The 12,868-nt window shown below is 39.4% G+C and overlaps 1 long non-coding RNA gene across 1 annotated transcript; it reads right to left on the minus strand.

Moving 5' to 3' along the window:
* Nucleotides 1-4,509: 4,509 nt before the first annotated feature.
* LOC113434615 (uncharacterized) lies at nucleotides 4,510-10,551 on the minus strand. The gene is made up of 3 exons (XR_015744103.1): nucleotides 10,378-10,551; nucleotides 9,970-10,025; nucleotides 4,510-4,592 (listed from the first exon to the last, which is right to left on the minus strand). It is a non-coding gene; the product is annotated as an uncharacterized LOC113434615 (long non-coding RNA).
* Nucleotides 10,552-12,868: the final 2,317 nt, after the last annotated feature.

Consider the following 12,868-nt stretch of genomic DNA (forward strand, 5'->3'; position numbering starts at 1 on the left):
GAGTTCTAGTTCAATATAATCTGAAGACTAGAAGTTTCTCTCTCTTGATCTGAATCGTACAAGATTATATTTTTCTGGGATATTTTTGCTAAGAGATTCCATTGGTAGAATAAAAGCAGTAAGAATAAATTAGCATTCTTGTGTGGTGCTTTGCTAGATAATTTTTTTAAAATCAACTCTATTAACCCTAATTGGAGCTGTCAAGATTTGGTACATAGGGAAAAAATGATTTTAATGATTCTTATCATTTTTTTCTGTTTAGATTTAAAAATAAAACCCTGATGAAATCTGTCGAAGGCTTTATGTATATCTAACACTATAAGGGCAAGAGATCTGTCATTAACCCTGCAGTAATGGATAACACTAAGAATGAGTCTGATGTAATCTGAGAATTATACTTTATTGGATATTAACTCTAGCAGTCCAAACAGCTGAGGTAATTTTAAAGTCTAATTTGCCTACATGATTTCCATTAACTATGCTGGCTTATGCTAAACTCCTGAAATTCTGGAGACCTGACAAAGGTTGATGGCAAATTCTGTCTAGCTTGTTGATGAATACTTGACTTTAGAATGTTTATTACACCATCCTTATTTCATAAGGAGGAGGGGAGAACGTCACTAAAACTACAGTGCCTGCTCTAGGGACTGTTGAGCTTTGCATCTATTTGTGGTGCTTCCTTCCTGGAATATTATGGCTTCTAAAAATGTATTGATCCTGTCAATGTAATCACTTTCTACATTGTCTAAATATGCATCCCTGGGGTTCTTCAGCAGGATAGCATGAAAATGCTGCTATGCAGAGCAGGAGCCAACAGAAAACTCTTGCTAGCTTATTGAAAGGGCTGGCCACACTTCCCAAAGCAATTATGCCTTAGCAAGGAAGCAGAATAGGAGTGGAATAGGAAGTGCCTTCTTTGGCACCAGTAGCTGGCAACAGAAGACATGGAGTGTCCATGGAGATTGGAGTGTTCATTCTGTGGGATTAGGAGTTTGGCACCAAAGGAGCTGTTCATTTCTCTCCTACCTTTTGCCCTCTTCCCTGCTTCTCATGCCAACTGTGGCTAGAGAAGGAGTGGGAAAAAATGACCAGTTTCCCCCTTTTCTCTCCATCTCTTTTCTTTACACAGAAAGAGAAAAAGTAAAGTGAGTTTTAATGGTTTGTAACAGTTTGTGTTGCTTGTATAATCTTTCTTGAGGGCAATAGCTGGCTACATCTCCATGCAAAACTAAAGTATAGGGTTGATGCTAAACACTTTTAAGGGAAAACAAAGCAGCGAGAGAGTTTTTGAATGCTAATAGAACTCTGAATAGCACATGATATTAGGAACTACACAATTGAACAACTACCATTGCATTTCTTTTTGGATCTTAAAACAATGGATTGTGGCCAATAAATCTTAAGATATTTGTCCCCTTTTATTCTTTTAACTTCTAAGTTGTCTCTGACATCATTATCATGCAGATTTTTTTTTTTGCTCGTTCATGCAATCCATCTAACTTTGTGAATACAGTTTGGAACTCGATTTGCCCATTTGAACAGCACAGGGATTATAAAGTACCCTAAGAGATTGATACTTGCAAGAACCCATGCAATATATGAACCTCCTTTCTGTATGTTTATCTTGACTGATGAAATCAGGAGTTGCATACACTTCCTCGGTCCCACTTACGGGTAAGTGGATTTTTGCTTGCTTTTTATTGAAGCATCTCTCACAAGTTCTCTCTTTTTATTTAAGAGCCTTAGGCTTTCCTGAATTCTGCATAGTAAGGTTTCAGATAATTCTGTTACCTCTCTTAGCACATTTACATATTTTTATTATTAGAGAATTTTCTAAAAATATATATTTATTAGCTTTCAAGGTAGAAGAGCCTGTCAGTTTTTAAATCCAGATTTTAGAAAAATGCAAAGCTGTTTGGGGAATTCTGGGAGTTGACAGGTTTAAAGTTACCAAGGGGGAGACAGACCCCTGACCTAGAAGACCACAATTTAACTACTCTTCCTCTGCATGCTATGAAATTGATTCAGAAAGTGAGTTTTGGACACAGTATATCTCTGCTGTTCATTACAATTGGTCTGCTGGAAGGAATCTCAAAAAAATAGTTGCTGTTATTTTAAGGAATATGCCAAGTAAACATGGCTAGTAGTGATTTAAAAAAAAAATCAGACTCACATAAGAGCCTGTGAAAAGTTGGTGATTTAACAACAGAAGAAAGGGGTTCAAGCAAGGTCTGAAGTGCTTCTTCCAAATTCTTCTCCAAGTACAGGTAGTCCTCGACTTAATGACCACAATTGAGCCCAGAATTTATGTTGCTAAGTGAGAAATTTGTTAAGTGACTTTTGTCCCATTTTAAGACTTTTCTTGCCACACTGGTTAAGTGAATCGCTGAAGTTTTTAAGTAAATAACACGGTTGTTAAGTGACTGGTCTCACCATTGACTTTGCTTGTGCGAAGGTGACAGAAGATAATCACATGACCCGTGGACACTGCAACCATCATAAATGTGAGCCAGTTTGCAAGCTTACAAATGCAAATTACGCGATCATGGGGATGCTGCAATGGTCATAGGTGTGAAAAATGGTCACACTTTTCCTGTGCCGTTGTAACTTTGAACAGTCAGTAAATATACTGTTGTAACTCAAAGACTACCTATATTTGCAGCCTTACTTAATGCTGTCTAGAAGCTAGTTTCTCTTCTTGATTTCTTTCCTCACACCCCACTTACTCTGTTCTTTGCCTTTTCAATCAGCTCTTCCTTCTAAGTCTTCCCACATATGTACATATTTTGCATTTTATATCAATCAGTCTCAAGCAGCCACACTGAACATGATTATTCACTTTTTTTTTTAGTGCCGGAAAGGCATTTAACTGCAAAAAGGAATTTATTTAACTGAAGCATTCATAGAAAAAAAAAATCATAGTTGAGGCCAAGTCACAAATGTGAGGATCTTTACACTTCATTATTTAAACAAAGACACGCAACAAAAATATTTAATCTTTATTTTGCTTAATCTGCACCAGATTGCTGAATGCTATATTAGTGATAGAAATCAAATCAATTCATACTTTTAATTTCTTTGTTTAATCAGGCAACAAGACAGTAGTGGCAAGTAGCTATCCTTTAGTTCATATTACTTAAAAAGACATTTTGAAACATTTTATTTCTGTAACCAGGCCATAGAGGGGTACAGGAGGGATTGTGGAGATAGAATGGGCCTTTTTAACACACACACACAGACACACACACCATGCATTTTCATTCAGGTTGGAGTGCTCACCGTGTAATATCATGTATTTCTGTTCTCCTTGACCAATGAAGGAGAATTTGACCACCCTGTATACCTGTGAATAGTAGAGCTTCTGGAACCACCTACATATTTGGAAAATTCAGGCAATGACCTCTTATTTTCCTTTTGATACAATTGTACTGACTCCTTTTATTCAATTAGTGACCAAGAGACCTAAAGGCCTTATCTATTTCTGTACTGTCTGGATGCATGGAAACTACAAGTCCCAAATCGCCAACGAGCATGAGGGCTTATGTTGAAAAAAATCTGCAAAAGGAAATTTGATACGTTATTTCTGCTTTTCCAATCCTTTCTGTAGAAGCTGGACGAGGATTCTTACCCTTCAAACTGGGAAAAGCTGAATGTCCCTGCCGCCATATATGGAGCAAGCGAACATTACTTTACAACAATGGAGAGTTGCAATCACATGGTTTAAAAAATATCTTCTTTTCCTTCACACATGAATGGGGTCTGTACATTAAATTTGGACTAAAGAGTGGTGTGTGTGTGTGTGTGTGTGTGTGTGTGTGTAAGAAGTGCTTCTTTGTTTATTTTTATGACATCTGTCATTTTTCTTCAAATAAACAAATTCCATTTGGGGATATCATAGAAAGCACATTTCACAGAGAACAATTTATACCATCTCCACTCCACTCCTCTTTGAATCCTCTTTCTCCAAAAGTCAGTAACTAATTCTAAGAAAGTAAACAAGCATTCACTCTGTTCTTGGCATTGCAATAAGTACATAGTCAAGATTGAGATTTATTCACTTCTGCATTTCCAACAGCTGCAAGAGAAGAGAAAGAAGCTACTGTTCAGTTTTCAACTTGAATTGTAACTATCCCGTGGAATTCAAAACACAGAAGACAATATGTATGGGATGCCTGGACTTTTCACACTGATTAAAATCAGTTTTGAAATTTGCTCAGATCTTCTTTGATATCTTTGTAGTACATGGATAACCTATTGTGCACTTGAAATTAAGACAAAGGAATCGTGTCATTCTTCATATTCTCTATTAGCCCTACACAGAATACAGGAGCATCGCCTGCTCCTTCTTCCAGACCCATGGTAGCTATGCTTCAGGCAAAAAAAGTTTAAGTCATTTGTAAATTAAGTGATGACTAGGATCACTACAAACCAATCAAGTAATAAGGATCCTTGCCAGCTGACTTTTTGTAGAACAATATTTTTTGAAAGGTCTGCATTTACCAGAAACTGAGTTTTTCCTGTGACAGGCCATCCGCTCAGCATATCCTGGCTGCACAATGATGAGGCGAAGTTTTTGTTGCCAGTTTGGCTCCCTGTCATGAATGAAAAATAATTATTTTAAATGAAAATTTTATCCAGGAAAATAGAAGAAAGAAACCTCAGACAAGGTACACAGGAGTGCTCATCCTTTAAACTGGCATAGTTTATCCTCTTCTGAATTGCCTCAAATGGTGCTAATGAGATGCAGTAGCAACTGCAGTGTGTTTAATCTAGGTGGGGTAGGTTTTTTTCCCCAAAAGGAAAGAAACAGATGGCAGTTACGACACATCATTTTTTAAGTAAAATATCTATTTCTGCCACTGCATGCAGTATTTATGGGGGGGTTGTAAATTTTATTGATTTTTAAAAACAAACAAAACATAAAAACATCAAACTTTCTTCCATAGGTATACAAACAGTGTGCCGGTTGGTTTACAAATCATTTTGTGCATCTATTTCGTAGTCTTCGATTACAGTTACAGTTATGAATGAATAAAACTATAGTCAAATGATTGATTAATAATGATATTAGGGTATCTAATTTTTGATTGATAATATGAGCTTTTATGTAATGCGGCTGTTTCTTGTCCTAGATTGTAAAATAAAGAATCTACACTTATTAAAATATATGTATGAGAAGTCACTGATAGTTCGGTTTACTTAGTGATGTAGAACATTCACTCTGTACATGCTCAGGGTTATTTATTCCCCGTTAACAGGATGGGTTCAATAGAAGCCCTGACTTCCCCACTTTCTCAAAAGAATCAAACTGCAGTGCTGAAGCTGAAAAAGCAGAACACTGAATGCAAACACTCAGCGTTGTTTCCATGTTCAGCTTCCTCCTCACAGAGAGAAAACAGTAATTATTACCCTGGCTGAAACACCCTCTCTCTTGTCAGAATTTAATTTGAAATGCAGTTCACTAGGAACATGGTCCCCATCCTGTTATACCAGGAATTACACACTGTGCCTTTTTTCATTATGCTGTTGTGTTATGTAGTACAAAAGATCAGATCTCAGCCCCACAGAAAACACAGTCTAAATTTCTAAAGGGACATAATACCTCATTGACCTACCTTTCTAAAGGACCCTTACCCAAGCTTGATGATTTAGTCTCTCCACAGTTTAGGGCAGGAGTGTCTGCCCCCCCTCCCCGATGTGGTCAGATCCAGCCCACGGAGTCATCCTGGAAAAAGTAAATGGCTGGCACATGTTGCTTCAGCCTGGTCTACCCAATGGGAAGAGGAAACATCAGGGCAGCGTGGCTTCAGCCTGACCTACCCAGTGCAAAGAGGAAATATGCTAGCAGTTTGGGGAGTGGTATCAAGCTGGCCATGCCCACCCAGTTGCCCACGCCCACCCAGTCGGTCATACCCCATGAGTGGCGTCAAGATGGCCACGCCCACCCAGTTGGCCATACCCATCCCATGCTCACCTGCCCCCCCCCAAGGTCAACCACAGCCCTGATCAGCCCTCAATGAAATTGAGTTTGACACCCCTGGTTTGGGGTTACCAGATCTGGGTTGCAAAAATCTGAATGATCATTAAATGATAGCGAAAACACAATTTTCTGAATTTCTTCGCTGCCATCTACTGGCTGTCCCCATTACTGCAGCTCAGGCCTAATGGGCCAATGGTTTAGCTTTCAAATATATAAAATTAAAATCCCATAGGATAATAAAGGCAACAGCCTCTTGATTTTAATTAAATATGTTGTGACCTAATCACTGTTTTATTTCTGTTTCTATGCAGAAAAAAGGCCTGATTTACATAACCTAGTAATATGTACTACAATTGCTGTAATCTATGGCTTAATATACTGTACTGAGTGAATCCAAACAAAGGTAGTTTATTCAACAACCTATAGCTAACCACTCAATAGTGTTGACTACAGTGTGTGCCCTCAACCATAGTATTGCAGTAAGGATTAAAATAGTATGTTTCTTTAAAGTGGTATGTAAGCAAGGAACATATATTATTACTAGAAATGAAAAATATTTCCACACTTAATTTTATCCATAAAATGGAAGGGACAGCTTGCATTTATAAGAGTACAAGAGCACAGGAATATCACTTCCGCTGAAGGGGATACTTAAATTCAGGACCATTTTAATTTGGGTAAGTCAGTCCCTTCCCACCCTGCCTCCCATTTACAGGTTACAGAAGTGGGTGGGCTGAAGTGAACGAGACTGGCCTTGCAAATTGGCTAAAGGAAGAAGGAAGAGCAGTACATACTGTTTTTAAAGCCATTATTTATAACTTTCCACATACCACTCAAATACAACTATACCACTATCTGAATAGTGAGCCAGGGATTTCGAATTAAGATTGAGATATTACAAAACCAATCATTTGTTCTTTGTTTTTATCCTTTCTTCTATCTAGGCACATTTCACTAGCCTATTTACCTTAGACACAGATGTCTTTTGTCACAAGATTGGTTATTTGTAATCAGATATGTGAAAAGGAGAAGAAGAATGGCCGAATTTGTCTCATACACTATGCATTCTGTCATTACATTCTTAATTTAGTAGGAGATTAAAATGCTCTTCCACAAATCTAAGATCTATAGATCTGCCATATGCAAACACATTCTTCCCCATTTTTGCAGCTCAAAGAAGTGACTATTTATAGCAAGGTTTAGAAAATGAATTAACAATATCTGTAGCTATCATATTTTTTGTAACTCTCTCCCATGGAACTCCTTCTCATGCTCAGCTTTGCTAAAATAAAATAAAATTCATTAAACATCTTGGAAAGAATCATACCAAAAAGCACCTCATTGTTTTTTTTAAAACACTTTTCCAGTCCAAATTACCTTTTTTCTATCTACTGACTACTTGTAATTTCCTACATATATATGCATATAAAAAGAAACGGTCCTTGAATCCAACACATGTTCCAATACCAATATCTAATGCTTGACTTGTTTTCTACTTACTTTCTCTGGACAGACTTGGAACTTTTTCATAACATTTGAATCTTCTACAAAATTAGGATGAATTCCTGGGGGAATAAAAGAGAAAAGGAAGCCTCTTTCTCCCTTCATTTTATGAATTACTATAATTTCAAATCCAAATCTTTAGAAAAATGCCAAAGGATTCAATATATTATCAATTGCAAATGCAAAACAATCACTCAGTTGACAATGTGCAAATATAATCCAATGAAAATTATTTCACTTATCACTAGCTTAATTCTTTGCCACCAGATGTTTCTATTCTGTGTTGTTGTAGGTCTTTTTTCCATTTAGAAGATATGTAGTATGTATCAATAGCATGGGGGAAATTCTGAGCTCAATCACGAGATGATTTCCCCCACATCTGCTATGGGTTACTTAACTCCCAATTGCAAAATATCGACTACAAACCAGTACTGGCGCATTGCAAGCAGCCTTTTCTCCTTTTATCTGAACCTCTGTTTTCAGTAGAGTATGCATTTCCCAGTGCTTTCATTCTTTATTAGGCATATTACTTGTTGCATTCCCTCCTTCTTTACTCACATCATAGGTTCGCCCAATCAATGTAGATATGCATTTGAGGAGGACAAAACAAAGAAAAAGTAGATTTGGCCTGTAGTATATTGGACATTAATTGGAAATTAAGAGGCTTGTGATGTGCTAAACTTTTGCATGACATTTCTTGCACCCAATGTATTTTAGCTCTTGAGAGGAATATAGCATGTGTAAAATTCTATAAATCCTCTCCAGGAAAGCTATAGGAAGAATTTATAACAAGGATAGGCACTGTTTTAACAGTGGTGGAAACTTATGAACTTATAAGACTTTCCAGTGTCCCTTACCATTAAAGCTATTTTTTACTTTTGCAGGGGGAAGGGGGAGAACACATATTTTCAACCAAAATCTGAAGACCCCTGTTTTTTCCAATTGTATCTATGCTGCAGAATCAATGCTTGTCTGACATTGTTTTTATTTTAAGTCAGATCAGGAAGTTATGTAAAATAAGGGTCCCCAATCCCCAGTCCGCAGACTGGTACCGGTCCACAGCCTATTGGGAACCGGTCCACACGAGCAGCAGGAGAGGGTGCAAAGCATCATTGACACAGGAGCTTGGCTGCACATGTGAAACCATTCTCTCCCCTGCTGCTGCTCTCAATCCATGAAGCCAGAAAGGTTGGGGACCACTGATGTAAAGGACTGTCCCTGAGCGTATGGGTGTCCCTGTTCTGATCAGGTTGGATGACCTCGTAGATAGGGATACAGCTCAGATGTGAATTCTGCTCTACTGCCTGTAATATGCTGCGGGTTCTAGCATTGGTATAGTTAGATCAGGGATGTCAAACTTGATTTCACTGAGGGCTGCTTCAGGGTTGTGTTTCACCTCAGGTGGGTGGGGGGGCATGGTGAGGGTGGGTGTGGCCAGCATGACATCACTTATCTTGGGGGGGTGCCTGTGGTGGCCTGAGCTTTCTGCCAGCGAAAACGGGCTCCTGAGTTCCGTTTTAGGCTATGACAGCCTCCTACAGCCCTATGCCAGAGAAAACAGAGCTCAGGAGGGCCGTAGGCGACCCTCTCAAGCTCTGTTTTTGCTGGCAGAGGCACCGTGGGCCAGCCCTTCACTGTTTCCAGGGTGGTCCCACAGGCCAGATCTAAGCACCCCGTGGGGCGGCTCCGGCCCAAGGCCCAAGGCCTTAAATAAGAGAGATGTAACTCTGCTGCAAACTCTGCTGCAAATCTCAGGAATTGTAAATCACAGAATTCTGCACTGTATAGGGGAGGGGGAAAGAGACTTCATGTAAGGAATGGAAGGACATTTGAGGGTGAATGTTTTCCTTCCAAATTAGATTGGGCAGTTTCAGCATGTTTTCTTTAAAAGGTGTTTAAATCGAACAAGTAAGAGTCTTGTTTTTTCAGATTGAATTAATGTATGTTTCTCTGATATTCTCTTATATGCTCCTAAGGCTTTCTTCTTTTGCCAAATAATGGCTCGATTAACTTTATTTGTTTTCATATTTTAATTAAAATGGGCACTTTAACATCACCTCAGGACAAGTTAGCTTATGGTGATTACTTGGGGCACTAAGGCTGGGTGAGGAGCAGAGAGGGACAGTCTTGCCTGTAAGAAACAGCAGAAATACATCATTTTTATAGGTAAAATTGGCAGTGTTGACTTGACTGACCATGTTGGAGATGCTTTTTTCCCCTTCTCTTCTTCCTCCTCCTCCACTACGACCTCCTCTTCCTCCATTTATTAATTCAATCATCAAGTCTCATGGGGTGAAATCAAGCAATTGCACTCATCTTCTTTGGAATGAAACTTACTTTACTTGGTTGTCTGGATGTTGCTAATATTCAAAGCTCATTAAATCAAGCCTGTTTTGAAGCTGCAATCAATAATACATATAGTTATCCAGTTTTCATATCTTGAAACATTGGTTGTTATATTTCATCATTTTTAATTTCTAAAGTACCTTTTCTATTTCCATAATGTCCAGGGAGATTGTAAAGCTGGTTTACCAACAATACTCTAGAGAAAACACAAAATGAGATGTCTTGTTTAACCAATTTTAATTTATGAAGTCTATTTTAAATTTTGTTTAGTCTCTTATACTGCACAGGGTATAATTCATATTGCTAGAAGGAAGAATACTGAGCTAATTTTACATATAAATTACTTAGTATATATTATGGCTATCTTATAAGCTAATAATACCTTTGATATACAGAGGAAACATAAGGAACGAAGGAGGAAGACTTTTTATCCTTTCCTTTCTGCATATATCTTCTCCTTGACTTGTGAACATATGTGAACACAGTTATTGAATCCAAAGAAAAAAAATATCTCCAGAAGCCCCAACAGAATTAAAAGAATACCTTACTCTAACCAGAAAAGTTGAGTAGGGAGAGAGAGATATAAACCAGCTAAACAGCAAAGGCTTGATACTGGATAATATCCAGTCTGGAGAGTTGTTGAATCAGCAATCCAATAATAAATTATACTGTCCTCAAACAAACATTCTGAAAAAGAACAGAGATATTAAAGGATATTAAAGGTTTCTATAGAAATTTGGCACATCATTTTTCTTGAAGTATCTCTCTTCCACAGTTGACACTATGCCCACAATGCTACAGAAGGCAAGATGGAAATAATCAAAAACAGCAGCAACCTCCAAAAAAATTGGCAATATTGTCTCATTTATGATTGCATGGCAGCTATTCATAACTCTAACTCTAATTTGATATTGTATGACTTCAATCTGGTTTTTGATTAAAAACAGTTAAGAAGTTAAATACATAAGATGAGGAGCCATGCTTTTCTTTATAAATATTACTTGTCAGAATTTGGCCAGAAACCAATACTGTGGCATATTACATTACTGTCATTTGAGCTTGTGAAGAACTTATGCAATTTTATATCAACATTGAGACAGTAAAACTGGAATACTTTGGCCAATGAAAGGGTTCTCTGAAATTATTTAATTTCCTTTTCTGGGGAAGAAGAAAGAGAGCTTCCCTTGAAGAAAGCGATCCAGTTTCAGACTCTGCTCACCAAACCGCCAGAAAAGTTTTTTTGTGACTTTTTTCAGCATTGATATTCCATCTTTATTAATAAGGCAAGATACTTGAATAATGTGTATCGCTGACCAACATGTGTCTATGTGACAAACCTCCACTTTCAATATGGCATGAGAACACCCTGTAAAGTATCTGGTAAATTGACCTCATGTGAACAGGCCTGAATATGTGGGATGAGGTTTCTGTTTTCTTCCAGAAGCTTCACCCTTTGTACAGTTATACAACTAGTGAAAATTAGGCTGTATCTTCATTCCACCACATGTGGGTAGAAATGTGCATATAGTTACAAGATAATTTCCCTTCTTGTCTTCGCCATCTCCCGGTGCATCTGACACCCCTTCTGGTTACTGGCTTGACCACTTACCTAGATCAGTTCATCTCCACTGCTTTCTGGTGCATCTAGAGCACCCTCTGATCATTGGCTCATCCACTCACCTAGATCAGCTCATCTGCCCCGCCAGTGCATCTGGTACCCCCTGTTGTCACTGGCTCATCCATTCATCTGGATCAGCTCATCTCTGCCATCTGCCGGTGTGTCTGGTCACTGGTTCGGGCACCCACCTTCATCAGCTTTTCCCTGTCATGTTCCAGTATGTATGGTGTCCTCTCTGGTCACAGGCTCATTCACTTACCTGGATCAGTTTGTGTTCAACATCTACTGTGCATCTGAGGCCTTCTCGGGTCACTCGGTCACCCAGCTGATCTCCATCATCTGCCATGCATTTGGTGCCCTCTCTGATCACGGGCTCATCTACTCACCTGGATCAGCTTGTCTCTGCCATCTGCCAATGAATTTGCCACCACCTCTGATCACTAACTTGCTGACTCACCTATATCTTGTGTGTCTAGTGTCCCCCTCTGATCATTGGCTCACCCACTTACCTTATCAGCTCTTCTTCACTGCCTCCTAGTGTGTCTGGTATCTGGTCACTGCCTCACCCACTCACCCGGAGCAGCTCGGTGTCACCTTCAGACCTTCTCTAGTCACTGGCTCAACCACTCACCTGGATCAGCTCATCTCTGTTGTCTGTGGTGTGTCTGGTACCCTCTCTGGTGACAGGCTTGCCCACTCACCTGGGTCAGCTTATCTCCATTATCTGTCATTCATCTGGCATCTTCTTTATTCGCTGGATCGTCCACTCACCCAAATCAGGTTGTCTTCCCCATCCTCTGGTACATCTGCAGCACGCTGTTCACTGGTTCAACCACACACCTAGAAAACCTTGCCTTTGCCAACTTCTGATTGATTTGGTCACCCTCTGGTTACTGGTTCAACCACTCACCTGGATCAGCTCACCTCCATTGCCTGCAATGTGTCTGGTGTCCTCTCGGGTCACAAGCCCACTCACCCATATCAGCTTGTCTTCATGTCCACCGGTGCATTGGCTGACCCTTCTGGTCACTGGCTCGAGCACTTACCTAGGTCAGCTCATCTCAGCTTTCTTCTGCTGAGTCTGGAGCACCCTCTCATCATTGGCTCATCACCTAGATCACCTTGCCTTCACTGTTTGCCAGTGCACCTGGCACCACCTCTGGTCACTGGTTTACTCACTTACCTAGATAAACTTGTCTCCGCTATCTACTGTGTGTGTGGCAACATCTCTGGTCACTTTTTCACTCACTCATCTGGATCTGCACCTTGCGCCTGCTGTGATCACTGGCTCACCCACTCACCTAGATCACCTTGTCTTCACTGTCTGCTGGTGCATCTGGCACCTCCTCTGGTCTGGCTCTAGCATTCATGTAGATCATCTCCACATTCTTCCATTGAGGCTGGAACACCCTCTGATCACT

This window comes from Pseudonaja textilis, chromosome 6, assembly GCF_049901715.1.
Source record: "Pseudonaja textilis isolate UNSWEBS1 chromosome 6, rPseTex1.2, whole genome shotgun sequence".
Taxonomy (NCBI): Eukaryota; Metazoa; Chordata; class Lepidosauria; order Squamata; family Elapidae; genus Pseudonaja; species Pseudonaja textilis.